An 18,779-nucleotide genomic window follows, 5' to 3' on the forward strand; every position below is an offset into this window, starting at 1 on the left:
GGGAATTCATTAACTTACTCACTATCTTTGTCTACCATTTCAGTAAACCTGTTTTCTGAGCTATATCTCCTACATATTGTATTATACTGTATTATATTATCTGTATTAGTTTAACAAAATATGTATACTAGCCTGGTATGGTGGCTCATGCCTATAATCCCAGCACTTTGGGAGGCCAAGGCAGGAGGATCACTTGAGACCAGGAATTTGAGACCAGCCTGGGCAACATAGTGAGACTTCATCTCTACAAAAGAAAAAGAAAAAGAGATATATGTATACTATCTTTAAATGTAGCTTATATCTGCTAATATGCAAATATAGAAATATGCAACAAAGGAAGATAAACAAGATGTGAATCCTAATATAAAGTGGTTTTTTAAAAAAGTCTATAGTTGATTAAAGACTGTATTTACTGGAATTTTATAAATCCCCCCCCAGTGTGTTATAAATTAATAATTTGCTATATTTATTTGTGTGCTGTCTGTGTAATTCAGTCAATTATTAATGAATACATTTGTTACATATAAATAATAAAATCTCCATCTCTGGCCGCAGCCAACGCTTCATGTTAATATACTGAGAATAGCACATTAATAATGAAATAAAAGTAGAGTAAATAATGGTATTGGAGCTGCCAAGCATTTGTTGTTATTCAAACGCTTCAAAGTAATGTCTGAAAATGCAAGTTTTGAGCTCAAACTTTGGCCTGGAAGTATATTGCAAGCCCACCCTTATATGAATTAAAAGGGAGGTGCAGGGCCGGGCGCGGTGGCTCACGCTGGTAATCCCAGCACTCTGGGAGGCCAAGGTGGGCAGATATCGGAGGTCAGGAGTTCAAGACAGGCCTGGCTAACATGGTGAAACCCTGTCTGTACTAAAAATACAAAAATTAACCGGGTGTGGTGGTGTGTGCCTGTAATCCCAGCTACTCAGGAGGCTGAGGTGGGAGGATCAGTTAAACCTGGGAGGCGGAGGTTGCAGTGAGCTGAGATTGTGCCACTGTACTCCAGCCTGAGTGACAGATTGAGACCCTGTCTCAAAAACATATATATATACATATACATAGTAATTAAGAAAACAAATCCTTTATCACGAATCCTTATAGACGAGCACATCTCCCCATGATCTCTCTTTTTTTTTGTTTTTGTTTTGAGACAGACTCTTGCTCTGTCGTCCAGGTTGGAGTGCAATGGTGTGATCTCAGCTCACTGCAACCTCCGCCTCCCGGGTTCAAGTGATTCTCCTGCCTCAGCCTCCTGAATAGCTGGGATTACAGGCATGCACCACCGTGCCTGGCTAATTCGTGTATTTTTAGTAGAGACGGGGTTTCTCCATGTTGGTCAAGCTGGTCTCGAACTCCCGACCTCAGGTGATCCACCTGCCTCGGCCTCCCAAAGTGCTGGGATGACAGGCGTGAGCCACGACGCCCGGCTTGCCCGTGATCTTTTTTTTAATCGTATATATAAATGAATATTGTACCTAGGGAGGACGCGTTCGTCCTCTTACTTTTGGGAACCCCTTATTCTGTCTGTGCTGAGGAGGATTAGTAAAAGAGGAAGTCCTGTTTGCAGTTGAGATAAGAGGAAGGCAGCTGCCTCCTGCTCGTCCCTGGGCAATGGAATATTGTACGTTCCATCTACTGAGATAGGGGAAAACCGCCTTAGGGCTGGAGGTGCGACATGCTGGCGGCAACACTGCTCTTTAAGGCGTTGAGATGTTTATGTATGTGCACATCAAAGCACAGCACTTTTTTCTTTACCTTGTTTATGATGCAGAGATATTTGTTCACAAGTTTTCCTGCTGGCCTTCTCTCCACTATTACCCTATTGTCCTGCCGCATCCCCCTCTCCAAGAAATGCCAGATAATGATCAATAAATACTAAGGGAACTCAGAGGCCGGTGCCGGGGCCAGTCCTCCGTATGCTGAATGCTGGTTCCCCTGGGCCCATTTTTCTTTCTCTCTACTTTATCTCTGTGTCTCTTCCTTTTTTCAAGTCTCTCGTTCCACAGCAACCCATCCCTTCAGTACTTTCAGCACTTTGCTTTCTTAATAATCTTTTTTTTTTTTTTTTTTGGAGATGGAGTCTCACTCTGTCGCCCAGGCTGGAGGGCAGTGGCGCCATCTTGGCTCACTGCAACGTCCGCCTCCTAGGTTCATACCATTCTCCTGCCTCAGCCTCCCGAGTAGCTGGGACTACAGGCACCCACCACCATGCCCGGCTAATTTTTTGTATTTTTAGTAGACACGGGGTTTCACTGTGTTAGCCAGGATGGTCTCGATCTCCTGACCTCGTGATCTGCCCGCCTCGGCCTCCCAAAGTGCTGGGATGACAGGCATGAGCCGCCGGGCCCGGCCTTCTTAATAATCTTAAATGCTGTGGAAACTGTGCATGTCAGATCAATCAGATGATTGTTGATACCTAGATATAGAAGCTGAGTCCTCCTTAGCTGGATTTAACCACAGTGAATTCATCAGTTCCCTCACTATCTTTGGCTACCTTTTCAGCAAACCTGTTTGCTACGGGGTAGCTGTATTTTTGCCACTTTACTTTTGTGATTAACTTACTTTTGCTTTGCACTGTGGACCCGCCCTGAATTCTTTCTTGCGCCGGATCCAGGAACCCTCTCTTGGGATCCGGATCGAGACCACTGTCTGGTAACAGGTCCATCTTTCCTTCTATGAGAAGTCTCCTTGTTGGGGGAGCTTGTGTCTTCCTAAGGCAGTGGTGGGTATGGGACTTGCTGTATACATGAAGGTCTTTGGTCTCTACTGCTAGAGGTAGTGGTGTGTCTTCCCTAGGTAGATTTGCAGAGGATAGAGAATAGAACACTTTCTCAAGAGCAAAAACTCAAACGTACCCTTTCAAAGCATCCACATCCCCTTTCTGTGGCAGGAGAATGTTGACACAATACAAGCCACTCACTCGAGACCTAAGCCCCATGCAGTCGCTAGACCAGTCTCCAACCACAGCCCTGTCTTAGAATTAGATTTCCTCACGCCTGTAATCCCAGCACTTTGGGAGGCCGAGGCGGGCGGTTCACGAGGTCAGGAGTTCAAGACCAGCCTGGCCAATATGGTGAAACCCCGTCTCTACTAAAAATACAAAAATTAGCCAGGCGTGGCGGCACACTCCTGTAATCCCAGCTACTCGGGAGGCTGAGGTACGAGAATTGCTTGAACCTGGGAGATGGAGGTTGCAGTGAGCCGAGACCGCGCCACTGCACTCCAGCCTGGGTGACAGAGTGAGACTCTGTCTCAAAAAAAAAAAAAAAAAAAGAAATTAGATTTCCTCACCGGGCGCGGTGGCTCATGCCTGCAATCCCAGCACTTTGGGAGGCCAAGGCGGGTAGATCCCGAGGTCAGGAGATCAAGACCATCCTGGCTAACACAGTGAAACCCCGTCTCTATTAAAAATACAAAAAATTAGCCGGGCGTGGTGGTGGGCGTGTGTTAGTCCCAGCTACTCAGGAGGCAGAGACAGGAGAATGGCGTGAACCCGGGAGGCGGAGCTTGCAGTGAGCCGAGATCGAGCCACTGCACTCCAGCCTGGGCGACAGAGTGAGACTCCGTCTCAAAACAAAGAAACAAAAAAAATAGCTAGCTGGGAATGATTGTCACCCCTGTGGTCCTGGCTACTTGGGAGGCTCAGGTCGGAGGATGGCTTGAGCTCAGGACTTCAAGACCAGCCTGGGCAACATTGCAAAGCTAAGGTTCTACAAAAACGACAAAAATTGGCTGGGTGTAGCGGTGCACACCTATAGTCCCAGGTGCTTGGGAGGCTGAGGTGGAAGGTGGAAGGTCAGCTGAGAGACAGCATGAGGAGACCTAAAAGTCCACCATAGTTAGAGCAGGCAGCCTGGCTTACAGAGTATAGCAGGGCTTCATAGGGCCAGAACCAGGTCGTGGTGGGGGAGCTGAGCTAGGGGTGCAGGTGTCTTGTCCACATCCTGGAGATGTTTTTTGGCAGCTTTTTTGTTTTTTTTTGGAGACAGAGTCTTGCTCTGTTGCCCAGGCTGGAGGGCAGTGGCGCGATCTCGGCTTACTGCAAGCTCCGCCTCTCGGGTTCATGCCATTCTCCTGCCTCAGCCTCCCCAGTAGCTGGGACTACAGGTGCCCGCCACCACGCCCGGCTAATTTTTTGTATTTTTAGTAGAGACGGGGTTTCACTGTGTTAGCCAGGATGGTCTCGATCTCCTGACCTCGGGATCCTCCTGCCTCGGCCTCCCAAAGTGCTGGGATGACAGGCGTGAGCCATCGCACCCGGCCTAGTTTTTGTATTCTTTGTAAATACAGAGTCTTGCTATGTTGCCAAGGCTGGTCTCGAACTCCTGGATTCAAGAAATCCTCCCACTTCAGCCTCTCAAAGTGTTGGGTTTATAGGCATACGCCTCTGTCTCTGGCTTATTTTCTCTAATGAAAAATGCATGTTTCTATTGAAACAAGAAATTCATTTCATGCACTAGTTAATGGGAAAAGCGTTGCCAGAATCAACTTCTTAGTTAAACTCCACTTCTGTGAAGTTTTGGCCAAAGTTCCTGAACGTTTTGGCCATGGTTCCTGAACTTCTTGTTCACAGCTATTGGCTGTGCTGTTGAGTGGTTGCAGTCTCTTTTTCTGGGGTTTGGAGGGTAGAAATGATGGAGGATTTAGTTCTTGGTCACTTTGCAAGCCGGGGACCTCCAGCTGGTGATGCCCCACCAGAGCTAGGCTTACGCACACCTGTAATCCCAGCTACTTGGGAGGCTGAGGCAGGACAATCGCTTGAACCCAGAAGGCAGAGGTCACAGTGAGCTGAGATTTCACTGTGTTAACCAGGACGGTCTCGATCTCCTGACCTCGTGATCCGCCTGCCTTGGTCGCTCTTGTCGCCCAGGTTTTATTGCAACGGTGAAATCTTGGTTCCCGAGTTGTTGTCCAGCGTCCAAGAAGAATGAGGACACACTGAGAATTGAAGAGTGAGCAAACCAGGGAGTTTTATTACGTGATGAGACAGCTTTCCGCAGAGAGGGGAAGAGGGGGTGGTCCTCTGACCCCAAGTTGGGAAAGTCTCCATACTATGGCTCAGCATGGGGGAGGGGCGGGCCATAGGTAGTATTGGAAACGGGAACATTTGATTGATTAAAAGGCATTATTCAGGCTGGGTGTGGTGGCTCACGCTTGTCATTCCAACACTTTGGGAGGCTGAGGCGGGTGGATCGTCTGAGGTCAGATTGATTAAAAAGCATTATACAGGCTGGGTGTGGTGGCTCACGCTTGTCATTCCAACACTTTGCGAGGCTGAGGTGGGTGGATCTCCTGAAGTCAGGAGTTACAGACCAGCCTGACCAATACGGAGAAACCCCATCTCTATTAAAAAATACCGAAATTACCCAGGCGTGGTGGCCAGCACCTGTAATCCCAGCTACTCAGGAGGCCGAGGGAGGACACTTGCTTGAACCCGGGAGGCAGAGGTTGCAGTGAGCTGAGATCGCTCCACTGCACTCCAATCTGGGTGACACAGCGAGACTCTGTCTCAGAAATAATTAATTAATTAATTTAATTTAATTTAAAAATTATTCAGAAAGAATCAATTGGGAAAGGGCGGGCAAATAGGAACAGACGTTGTCACTCTGAGTGGCGAGTTTCATTCTGGACCAGCAGGCTGGTCTTTCGGTTCTCAGGCTGTTTTTGACTTGAAGGTGGGGTTTCAGCAGGCACCTGCCCCTTCCTGCCTAGGCATCTGGCTGCCTCCTATCAGGACAAGGGGAAGAGAATGCTGTCCACAGAGGGTAAACGAGGAAAACTCCACGTGCAGTGAAATAACAAGGCGGGCTGTGTGGTTACGACACCCGACATCTGGAGGCTTCAGGATCTGGTCCCGAGCGCCAGAATTCCGTAGGATCCTCACATCTGTTAAAACCCATGTCTACGTATTAGGGAAAAATAAATAAGCTCACACAAGTCCCTCCAGGTTAATTGCAAACGTATCAGAAACGCATGGGTGAATATCAGGGCAAAACGCTCATGAATTTGAGAAAGAAGTAAGTTCTTCTCAAAGAGGATCCCAGGAAGTGGGCAGTGGAAAATTGGATTTAAGATGTTGCTTTGGGCCAGGTGAGGTGGCTCACGCCTGTCATCCCAGCACTTTGGGAGGCCAAGATGAGTGGATCATCTGAGGTCAGGAGTTCGAGACCAGCCTGGCCAACACGGTGAAACCTCGTCTCTACTAAAAATACAAAAATTAGCCAGGCGTGGTGGCAGGCACCTGTACTCGGGCACCCAGCTACTCGGGATGCTGAGGCAGAAGAATCGCTTGAACCCGGGAGGTGGAGGTTGCAGAGAGCCAAGACTGCACCACTGCACTGCAGCCTGGGAGACAGGGCGAGACTGCATCGCAAAAGAAAAAAAAAGAGATGTTGCTTTGACCCCAGACACGGCCACGCCAGTCTTTCCAATGACACACACGGCTGTCGGGATGCTGCTGGTGGCTGCACACATACGTCCCATCGGACACACTCAACCAGGTTTCCTTGGTGAGGTCACTTGAGGTCCAGCAGGGCCATCCCAGGCTGCAACTCAAACCCAGGAGACTTCATCAGAGACTCCTCCGAGGACGACATGCGTCAATCAATCAGCAACGTGTAATGCCTAACCTTGTTGTTTTTTACTAACCCTACTTTTAGACTTTCCCTTTTTGTCTCTTTAATGACCTAGCCTTGTTTCCCCTGAGAATAGACTCTCTCTCAGCTGGGAAAGCCTGACGCACTCCATTTGGCCCCTTGATTTACAAGACACTAAGTGCTCCTTACCCAACCCCCTTCCTCAAGGAGTTAACCTGTGTAAGCAGATCCTCAGCATTTCAAAGGAGCTCCATTAACTGATAAGATACTGGAACAAACAATGTATGAAGTTCCCAGGATTTTGCTCAAAAAGGATAACAACAGAAAACCTTGAGTCTGTGTCCAGCATAGCATCCATGTCTAACTCTTATGAAGGATTTAGAACCCCGCACCTGCTTCCGTTGCTTTTTTTTGTAACCATTTGTCTTTTAAATTGTTTATCTCCCCGTAACCATTTGTTTTTTTCATTCTTGCATGTTTTTACTTCTGTAGAATTATTGCATTTGAGTTCCCCTCCCCTTCCTAAACCAAGGTATAAAAGTTAATCGAGCCCCTTCCTCGGGGCCGAGAGAATTTTGAGCATGAGCCGTCTCTTTGGCCTCCGGCTTAAATAAAGGGCTCTTAATTCGTCTCAAAGTGTGGCGTTTTCTCTAACTCACTCGGGTATAACAAACGCACCTGAAAATCACGTGCACCCAGCACACGACGGCATCCACGGCCACAGCACAGGGTTCTCAGATGATATAATCAGTGTTGGGTAAACTCAAAAGCTACATGCCATGTTCAAACTGCCAAGGAAGACGATGGCCAGGCTGAGATATCATTACAGCCAGAAAGCAGAGCTAGGAGGAACACCTGGAAAAAAAGGAAGGAAATTTAGAATCACAGAGAGTGTAGGGTTCTAGACTCTGGTTATGGGAAGAAAGGACAGGTGACTTGTAGGGGAGAAGGGGTAATCCAAACACATCTAGCTGTGTGGGAGACCAGAGTTTCATCATGACTCAAATCAGTCTCCCCAGTAATTTGGGGATTAAAGTTTTTATTTTTATTTATTTTATTTTATTTTTTTGAGACAGAGTCAGCAGGCTGGAGTGCAGTGGCACAATCTCAGCTCACTGTAACCTCCACCTCCTGGTTCAAGCGATTCTCCTGCCTCAGCCTCCTGAGTAGCCGGTATAACAGACGCACGCCACCACGCCCGGCTAATTTTTGTATTTTTAGTAGAGAAGGGGTTTCACCATGTTGGTCAGGCTGGTCGCAAACTCCTGACCCTGTGATCTGTCCACCTCGGCCTCCCAAAGTGCTGGGATGACAGGCGTGAGTCACTGCACCTGGCCAGGGATTGGAGTTTTTAAGGATGATTTGGTGGGTGGGGGCTCAGGAAGTAGAGAGTGCTGGTTGGTCAGGTTGAGGGTGAAATCATAGGGGTTTGAAGTGAGTTCATGCTGTCTTCTGTTCCTGTGTGGGATGGCTGATATCTGGTTCAGCCAGATTACCGGTCTGTGTGGTGTCATCGGCTGCATTGGAATCCAGGGTCTGCAAAATATCTCAAACACTGATCTTGGGTTCTGCAACAATGATGTTATCCCCAGGAGCTATTTGTGGGAGGTTCAGACTCTTGGAACCAGAGGCTGCATGGTCCTTCAGGCATAATTCCTAATCTTGTAGCTAATTTATTAGTCCTGCCAAGGCAGGCTGGTCCCCAAGCAAGAAGGTTCCAGCCGTCCCTGCCCTCCCGGAAAAGGGCTATTGTCAGTTTTGTTTCACAGTTTAAACTATAAACTAAATTCCTTCTGAGGCTACTACGCCCAGGAATGAATAAAGACAGTTTCGAGGTTAGAAAGAAGATGGGGGGGTGGGTGGTTAGGTCTCTTTCGCTGTCATAATTTCTTCAGTTATAATTTTTGCAAAGGCGGTTTCAGGAGGACAGGGAGGAATGAGGGCGTCATGAGAGAGCCAATTCCTCCTCCATCCCAGCCCCAGGGCTGAGAATGTGGCACGGCCCCTCCTCCTCCTCCTGCATCCTAGCCCCAGGGGTGAGGGTGTGGACACGGCCCCACCTCCTCCATCCCAGCCCCAGTGGGGAGAGTGTGGACACCACCCCTCTGGACACCACCCCTCTTCCTCCTCCATCCCAGCCCCAGGGCTGAGAATGTGGCACAGCCCCTCCTCCTCCTCTTCCTCCATCCCAGCCCCAGGGGTGAGGGTGTGGACACCACCCCCTCTTCCTCCATCATCCCAGCCCCAGGGCTGAGAATGTGGCACGGCCCCTCCTCCTCCTCCTCCATCCCAACCCCAAGGGTGAGGGTGTGGACACCAGTCCTCTTCCTCCTCCATCCCAGCCCCAGTGGGGAGAGTGTGGACACCGCCCCTCCTCCTCCTCCATGGACACCGCCCCTCCTCCTCCTCCATGGCAGCCCCAGTGGTTGAGGGTGTGGACACCGCCCCTCCTCTTCCTCCTCCTCCATCCCAGCCCCAGGGGTGAGGGTGTGGACACCACCCCTCTTCCTCCGTCATCCCAGCCCCAGGAGAGAGAGTGTGGACACCGCCCCTCCTCCTCCTCCAGGGACACCACCCCTCCTCCTCCTCCATGGCAGCCCCAGGGCTGAGAATGTGGACACAGCCCCTCATCTTCCTCCTCCATCATCCCAACCCTAGGGTGGAGAGTGTGGACACCTCCCTCCTCCTCCTCCTCCATCCCAGCCCCAGGGGTGAGGGTGTGGACACCACCCCTCTTCCTCCTCCATCCCAGCCCCAGTGGGGAGAGTGTGGACACAGCCCCTCCTCCTCCTCCATCATCCCAACCCCAGGAGAGAGAGTGTGGACACCGCCCCTCCTCCTCCTCCATGGACACCGCCCCTCCTCCTCCTCCATGGCAGCCCCAGTGGTTGAGGGTGTGGACACCGCCCCTCCTCTTCCTCCTCCATCATCCCAACCCCAGGGTGGAGAGTGTGGACACCTCCCTCCTCCTCCTCCATGGCAGCCCCAGTGGGTGAGGGTGTGGACACCACCTCCTCCATCTCAATCCCAGGGAGTTCAGGTGTAGACACGACTCTTCCTCTACCCCAGCCCCAGGGGGAAGGCATAGCCCTTCTTGCATCCCAAAACCAGCGGCTGAGCAGTTTGGTGACGTCCCCATTGTACCTGGGTCTACAGTATGAAATCTCTACGTCTTTATGGAACCCAGAATTAACCCCCCAACAGCTGTTTAATCTTCAACGGTCCCATATCTGGGGATGCATCTCCTGGTTTGAAATCTCTGCTGTCAAGGTAGCCTTTTTCTTTCCAGAATCCCTATTGCACTGTTTCTTTCACTGTGACCTCTGTGTTTCTTGGTGGAGCTGGAATCCTCCGGGCTCCCCTCCCAGGGAGCCTGGCTTGGCCTCCCTCCTCCTCCCCCTTGCAGCCCGTGCCAAAGACCCCTCAGTTTGCGGTGGCCTCTTGTTTTTTATTATTTTAATTGGTGCTTGAGCCCTGCAGGTTTACGACCCCCGTGTTTACACTAACTGTACTTTAATAAGTCGCCTAAGAGGTAACAGGAGCATAGGGCTCTATAAATGTTTTAATTCACACAAACCCACCCAGCTATTTCCATCCACACCCAGTGTGGTCGGGACGTAAAAATCGACAGGGCCAAGGTGCTGGATCAGGCCCCCGACTCCCCCGGCCGCCTCTTCCCTCTTCTTTAAACGTTTCCAGCAGCCTCTCACTTTTATGTTTGCGCTTGTCTAAACGGTGCTCTGAGGCCATTCACACACCCCCGGAGCCCCATAAACCGCTGCTTAGGACAATCTGCTTTTACCACCTGCCCTAGGAGACGGGCAAACCCCACATATACAAACCCCACTGTTTCCAGAGCTCTCTTAGGTTACGAAAAGCGCATTTGGGAGGCTCAGGAAGACAGCCAGACGCCCAAGAATCTGGGCCTGAAGCATTTCTTCTTGCAATGTGTTTGGGTTTCCTCTGTCTGTCCTCATATTTCTTATCCTAAGACAGACTTCTTATCCTAAGAAATTAGGCTAAGATTTCTTATCCTAAGAAATTATCCAACCTAAGAAGTCGGGCTTGGCTTTGGGATGTTGGAATTTTACAGGACAAGGGTATGGTGCCAACTGAGGGGACCTGGAATGTATGTATGTATGTATGTATGTATGTATGTATTTATCTATCTATCTATCTATCTATCAATCATCTATCTATCTATTATGTATTTATTTTGAGACAGAGTTTCGCTCTTGTTGCCCAGGCTGGAGTGCAGTGGCGCAATCTCGACTCGCTGCAACCTCTGTCTCCCGGGTTGAATCGATTCTCCTGCCTCAGCCTCCTGAGTAGCTGGGATGACAGGTGCCCGCCACCATGCCTGGGTAATTTTTGTATTTTTAGTAGAGTCAGGGTTTCACTATGTTGGCCAGGCTCGTCTCGAACTCCTGACCTCAGGCCATCCACCCTACTTGGCCTCCCATAGTGCTGGGATTACAGGCGTGAGCCACTGCGCCCAGCCTCGTTGAATGCATTTACAGAATGCCAGGGATTTGGGGGCCTAGGCATGGCACATTGTTTTGCAAAATGCCAAGAACCCAGCTTGGGAGAAGATGGTGCCTTGGCATGGAGGATAAGGAGACGTGTGCAGCCGGGGACGTCCTAAATGTTGGCTGGCACTTTCAACAACCGCATTAAACATGGGCTTGGACAGAATGTTGAAAATTGACTCTTTTAGAGATTTCAAAATGTGAAATGTATATAAGCCTATGTCAAACGTCACATTGTACCCCATAACATATACATTGTAGATCCTAATTTCAATTCATTATATGTATATGTATATAATAGGGTATATATGTGTGTGTGTATACATAATAGAGTATAATAATATATATTTATATTATTATACATTTAATACATATAAATACACATAATAAATGTGTATATGTAAATGCATATTTATATATTATATATTATATGATATATGATATATTACATGCTGTATTATTTTATTATTAATTATAATATATAACATGTATAATTATCATATAATATATAAGTATAATATATTGTAATATATTATATTTTATATATAATATACTATATTTTATAATGTTATATAATATATTATAATAAAACATAATATATAATAATACATTATTATATTTTATAATGTTATATAATATATTATAATAAAACATAATATATAATAATATATTATTATATTTTATAATGTTATATAATATATGATATACAACATAATATATAATAATATATTATTATATTTTATAATGTTAAATAATATATTATAATAAAACATAATATATAATAATATAATATATAACATGTATAATTACTATATAATATATAATATAGTGTGTAGTATATAGTATATGTATAATTATAGACTATATAATTAATAAATATATATTATATGTTATATATAATATATACCATTGCTATGTAATATAGTTAAATATATATCTTTAAATATGTATATTTATACATATAATATAACATACATAAATATATAATGGGGCACAATGATATATATTTATTTTATTTTAATATAATAAATCAATACATATAACAAACATGCATTCATATGTAAATATATTTAAAATATATGTATTGATTATATTATACATATATTATGCAGTACAATAGTATATATATTTCATTATACATATTAAATAGATATATAAATATATGTATTATATATAATTTAAATTTATATATTTTATATATCCTATATGTCATATATTATGGGGTACAATGATTGCATATTAAATACATGCAATTATTATTGGTCAATGAAAAATAAAATATGAAAAAAGAAAGAGAAAAAGACAGATGAAACCTGTGGTCAGCTCTCGTGGGAGTGCGGAAAGCACGTCCAGAACTCAGAAGTGTCTCTTCTTTTCTGTGGTTTCACGATGCGGCACAGCTATGAGGAATATGTGAGGAATATCTCTTGGCTCGGAGGATGAAGACAGGCAGCTGCTGGCATGAAGACAGCAAAGGCCTTTGGTTCCCATCTGCAGAAGAATATACGTGTCTCACATGAATGCATGGTTCTTCTTGGCCAAAGTCAATCCACAGAAAACATGGTATGAGTTCTACTCTCTGCTTCTATGAGTTTGACTATTTTAGATTCCTCATATAAGGGAGATCATGAAGTATTTGTGTTTCTGTGCCTGGCTTATCTCACGAAACATAATGTCCTCCAGGTTCACCTGTGTTGTTGCAAATGGCAAGATTTTCTTCTTTTTCAAGGCTGAGTAATATTCCAATGCATGTATATTATTGATATCCCAATTTCTTTATCCATGCATCCATTCATGGTCGCTTGGTTTGGTTGCATGTCTTGGCTATTGTGGATACTTCTCCCTATATCTTTATCCATTCATCCATTCATGGTCTCTCAGTTTCCATTCATCCATTCATGGTCTCTTGGTTTGGTCCATGTCTTGGCTATTGTGGATAATTCTTCCAATTTCTTTATCCAGTCATCCATTTTTGGTCGCTTGGTTTGTCCGTGTCTTGGCTATTGTGGATAATTCTCCCAGTTTCTTTAACCATTCATCCATTCATGGTCACTTGGTTTGGTCCATGTCTTGGCTATTATGGATAATTCTCCCAATTTCTTTATCCATTCATCCATTCGTGGCCGCTTGGTTTGGTCCCTGTCTTGGCTATTGTGGATAATTCTCCCAATTTCATTATCCATTCATCCATTCGTGGTTGCTTGGTTTGGTCCGTGTCTTGGCTATTGTGGATAACTCATCAGTGAGTACGGGAATCCAGGTATTTCTTCAAGATTCTCATGTCAGTTCTTCTGGGGCAAAAATAAAGCTGTTTGATATGGTTTGGCTGTGTCCCCCGACCCCAAAACCTCATCATGAATTGTGGTTCCCATACTCCTTATGTGTCATGGGAGGGACCCAGTGGGAAGTAATTTAATCATGGGGACAGTTACCCTCATGCTGTTCTCGTGATACTGAGTGAGTTCTCACAAGATCTGATTAATTTTTTTTTTTTTTCTATTTAGATGGAGTCTCACTCTGTCACCAGGCTGGAGTGCAGTGGCACGATCTTGGCTCACTGCAACCTCCACCTCCTGGGTTCAACCGATTCTCCTGCCTCAGCCTCCCAAGTAGCTGGGACTACAAGTGTGCACCACCACACTCGGCTAGTTTTTGTATTTTTAGTAGAGACTGGGTTTCACTGTGTTGCCCAGGATGGTCTCGAACTCTAGACCTTGTGATGAGCCTGCCTCGGCCTCCTAAAGTGCTGATATTACAGCCGTGAGCCACTGAGCCCGGCCCAGACATGGTTCCTTCTTACTCATTTCCACTTGATTACAGTAGGATGAAGACACATGGAGGGGTTGGGGCAAATGATGGCTCCCTTCTCTCTCTGCCTCCTCTTAAACCTGCACACACCTGCTATCCAGGATTATCATTTATTTACTTGGTCTCAACCTACTGGGATGAAGTCCCAGAAGAATTGAGCAGAGAAATGGACATGTTTCAGGACCAGCGTTTCTGTAGCCTTCTCAGTTCCGGGAAGAAGATGGTAACAAAACGTTTTTTTTTTTTTTTGAGACAGAGTTTCGCTCTTGTTGCCCAGGCAGAAGTCCTTATAAGAAGAGGAGATGAGGACACAGACACACACAGAGGGAGGACCACGTGAGGACTCAGGGAGAAGATAGTGTCTACAAGCCCAGGAGAGGGTCCTCAGGAGGAACCAGCCCTGCCCACACCTTGATCTTGGAAGTCCAGCCTCCAGGACTGTGGGAGAATCAATGTCTGTTGTTTCTAAGCTGCCCAGTCTAATGGTGATCTGTGATGGCAGCCTGAGATGGACTAAGAGATCTCATAAGAAGAAGAGATGAGGACACAGACACACACAGAGGGATGACCCTGTGGGGACACAGGGAGAATATGGTGTCCACAAGCCCAGGAGAGAGGCCTCAGGAAGAACCAGCCCTGCCCACACCCTGATCTCAGACTTCCAGCCTCCAGGACTGTGGGAGAATCAATGTCTGTTGTTTTTAAGCACCCAGTCTATGGTGTTCTCGGATGGCAGTCTGAAATCGACTAAGACACCTCATAAGAAGAGGGGCTGGGCTGGGCACAGTGGTTCACATGTGTAATCTCAGCACTTTGGGAGGCTGAGGCAGGTGGATCACAAGGTCAGGAGTTCAAGACCAGCCTTGCCAACATAGTGAAACTCCTTCTCTACTAAAAATACAAACAAACAAACAAACAAATTATCTGGGTTTGGTGGCACGATCTCAGCTCACTGCAAACTCTGCCTCCTGGGTTCAAGTGATTCTCCTGCCTCAGCCTCCTGAGTAGCTGGGATTACTGGCACCCACCATCAAACCCAGCTAATTTTTGTATTTTTAGTAGAGATGGGGTTTCTCCATGTAGGTCAGGCTGGTCTCGAACTCCCGACCTCAGGTGATCCACCTGCCTCGACCTCCCAAAGTGCTGGGATTATAGGCGTGAGCCACCATGCCTGGCCTGGCAACAAAACATTTTAAGGCTGGCCACGGTGGCTCATGCCTGTAATTCCAGCTCTTCAGGAGTCCAAGACCTGCAGATGGCTTGAGCTCAAGAGTTGGAGACCAGCCCGGGCCACATGGTGAAACCCTGTCTCTACAAAAAACCTAAAAACTACTCAGATGTGGTTGTGTATGCTTACAGTTTCAGCTACTTGGGAGGCTGAGGAGGGAGGATCACCTGAGCCTGGGAGGTTGAGGCTTCAGTGAATCATGATTGCACTATTGCACTGCAGCCTAGACAACAGAGCAAGACTCCGTTTAAAAAAAATTTTTTTTTGGCTGGCCACGGTGGCTCAAGCCTGTAATCCCAGCACTTTGGGAAGTGGAGGCAGGCGGATCACTTAAGGTCAGGAGTTCGAGACCAGCCTGGCCAACATGGTGAAACCCCGTTTCTACTAAAAATACAAAAATTAGCTGGGTTTGATGGTGGGTGCCTGTAATCCCAGCTACTCAGGAGGCTGAGGCAGGAGAATCACTTGAACCCAGGAGGCAGAGTTTGCAGTGAGCTGAGATCTCACCATTGCACTCCAGCCTGGGCGACAAAGCAAGACTCTGTTTAAAAAAAAAAAAAAAAAGAAAGCTTTTGCATATATTTTATAAGCAGGCAGCTACCTAGCTAGGTCGCCTCTTACTCCCTGATGTTTAAATATTCTGATGACCTGCTGGGACAACGGACAGAAGTTGGAAAAACCCCAACTTGAAATAATTCATGTGTTTTTCTGTCTTTTTTTTTTTTCAGTGCTGGACCGTACGTATTACCATTTGTGTTCTGATTAGCAACCGCCCCGCTAATGGACTTAGCATCCGTGGTTCATAAGCAAACCCTCCCTTCTTCCTGCAGAGCTAAACACATAGGAAATTAACAAAATCTGTGACCCCCACAACTAGCAATTCATAAATTCATTAGATTAAAAAAAAAAAAAAAAACAGGCAAGCCACGCAGCCATCCAGCCATCCTGTTAATAGGTTTTTCTTCTAATGTCTAATTTACATTTCTGCCTGGCCTGGTAAAGATATTACTTCGTTACGTTTTGTTTTTTTTATTTTTTTCCTAAATTAGAGAAATTTTAATGACTTCTCTTATTCATTCTTTGCATATGTAAGTAGTTATGTTTCTTACAAATGGAAACGAGACCTTAAAATTACCACAAATGGGGCCAAGCCGCACAGTCCATGTGTTCCTATTTGGAGACGGCTAAGCTGCCTCCTAGAATTACGGCTAACCCTCCTGTCCATTGAACAGACGGCCCTAATAGGTGGGCTTTGAAAGTCGCTCTCGTTAAATTTATTTGGGACCGCCGAGAACACGCCAGTCCAGCTTCAGCAAATGAGCTCTGATAATATTAACCACCTGGTAAGCCCTGGCCCCCGGGGAACCCTGCGTGGCTGCGTCTGACCCCTGGCCCCTTGGCCTTCTGATCCTGGGGCTCAATTCAGACAAGAAGGCGATTCTGAGAAAAAACACCTGTTGGCGTCGCTGACCCCGGAGTCAGGGTTTGGAGAGAATGGCCTCCGGGTCTTCAGCACAGGTGTTTCCTCCAGCAGGCCCGGGGAGTTTGGGAAGCCACCGGGATGAGGAGGGAGCTGGGCAGCACCGTGTCAGGCAGGGGACGGCACCTTCCACGTCCCGGAACTCTGGGGCGCTCCATGGCGGGACAAGACGTGGAAAGGAGGGATTATTCCAGGCTCTACAGAATATCTCATGGACACAGCTTCATGGCTGTGGTTCTGCTAGGCAAAAAAGTGAGAGAAAACACAAGAATAAAACATAACAGGCTGCAGGTGGACACAAGATTAAGACCAAGCTTCCTTCCAAAGATGCCTTAGGATAATACCAACCTTCCTTCCAAAAATGCCTTAGGATAAGACCAACCTTCCTTCCAAAGATGCCTTAGGATAAGACCAACCTTCCTTCCAAAGATGCCTTAGATTAAGGCCAACCTTCCTTCCAAAGATGCCTTAGATTAAGGCCAACTTTCCTTCCAAAAATGCCTTAGATTAAGGCCAACCTTCCTTCCAAAAATGCCTTATGTTAAGACCAACCTTCCTTCCAAAAATGCCTTAGATTAAGGCCAACCTTCCTTCCAAAGATGCCTTAGGATAAGACCAACCTTCCTTCCAAAGATGCCTTAGGATAATACCAACCTTCCTTCCAAAGATGCCTTAGGTTAAGACCAACCTTCCTTCCAAAGATGCCTTAGGGTAAGACCAACCTTCCTTCCAAAGTTGCCTTAGGGTAAGACCAACCTTCCTTCCAAAGACGCCTTAGATTAAGGCCAACCTTCCTTCCAAAGATGCCTTAGATTAAGGCCAACTTTCCTTCCAAAAATGCCTTAGATTAAGGCCAACCTTCCTTCCAAAAATGCCTTATGTTAAGACCAACCTTCCTTCCAAAAATGCCTTAGATTAAGGCCAACCTTCCTTCCAAAGATGCCTTAGGATAAGACCAACCTTCCTTCCAAAGATGCCTTAGGATAATACCAACCTTCCTTCCAAAGATGCCTTAGGTTAAGACCAACCTTCCTTCCAAAGATGCCTTAGGGTAAGACCAACCTTCCTTCCAAAGTTGCCTTAGGGTAAGACCAACCTTCCTTCCAAAGATGCCTTAGGATAAGACCAACCTTCCTTCCAAAGATGCCTTAGGATAATACCAACCTTCCTTCCAAAGATGCCTTAGGTTAAGACCAACCTTCCTTCCAAAGATGCCTTAGGTTAAGACCAACCTTCCTTCCAAAGATGCCTTAGGATAAGACCAACCTTCCTTCCAAAGATGCCTTAGGATAAGACCAACCTTCCTTCCAAAGATGCCTTAGGATAAGACCAACCTTCCTTCCAAAAATGCCTTAGGTTAAGACCAACTTTCCTTCCAAAAATGCCTTAGGTTAAGACCAACCTTCCTTCCAAAAATGCCTGAGCAATGACCCTCAGCTACTCAAGGACAGTGAACAACGAATAGGTCTATCCCAGATTGCAAGGAGAAACCCCAGAAAGTCGATGTGCATATTAATGGCAGAGTGCAGGTAAGTTCCCAAAATAGGGGACACTGGGAATCTATCTATTGTAGAGTGTGGGTGGGTGCCAAGATGGTGGTCACTGGGTATCTCTGTTGTACAGTGTAGGTGAATCCCCCGATGGAGGACGCTGAGTGTGTCTATTGTAGATTGTGGATCTACAATAGAGTGTAGGTGGATCTCCAGATGGGTGTGTCTATTGTAGAGTGTAGGTGGATCCCCAGATGGAGGACGCTGAGTGTTTCTATTGTAGAGTGTAGGTGGATCCCCAGATGGAGGACATTGAGTGTGTCTATTGTAGAGTGTAGGTGGAGCCCCAGATGGAGGACATTGAGTTCGTTTATTGTAGAGAGTAGGTGGATCCCCAGATGGAGGACATTGAGTGTGTCTATTGCAGAGTGTAGGAGGATCCCCAGATGGAGGACATTGAGTGTGTCTATTGTAGAGTGTAGGTGGATCCCCAGATGGAGCACATTGAGTGTGTCTAGTGTAGAGTGTAGGAGGATCCCCAGATGGAGGACATTGAGTGTTTCTATTGTAGAGTGTAGGTGGATCCCCAGATGGAGGACATTGAGTGTATCTATTGTAGAGAGTAGGTAGATCCCCAGATGGAG

This window comes from Pan paniscus, chromosome Y, assembly GCF_029289425.2.
Source record: "Pan paniscus chromosome Y, NHGRI_mPanPan1-v2.0_pri, whole genome shotgun sequence".
NCBI lineage: Eukaryota > Metazoa > Chordata > Mammalia > Primates > Hominidae > Pan > Pan paniscus.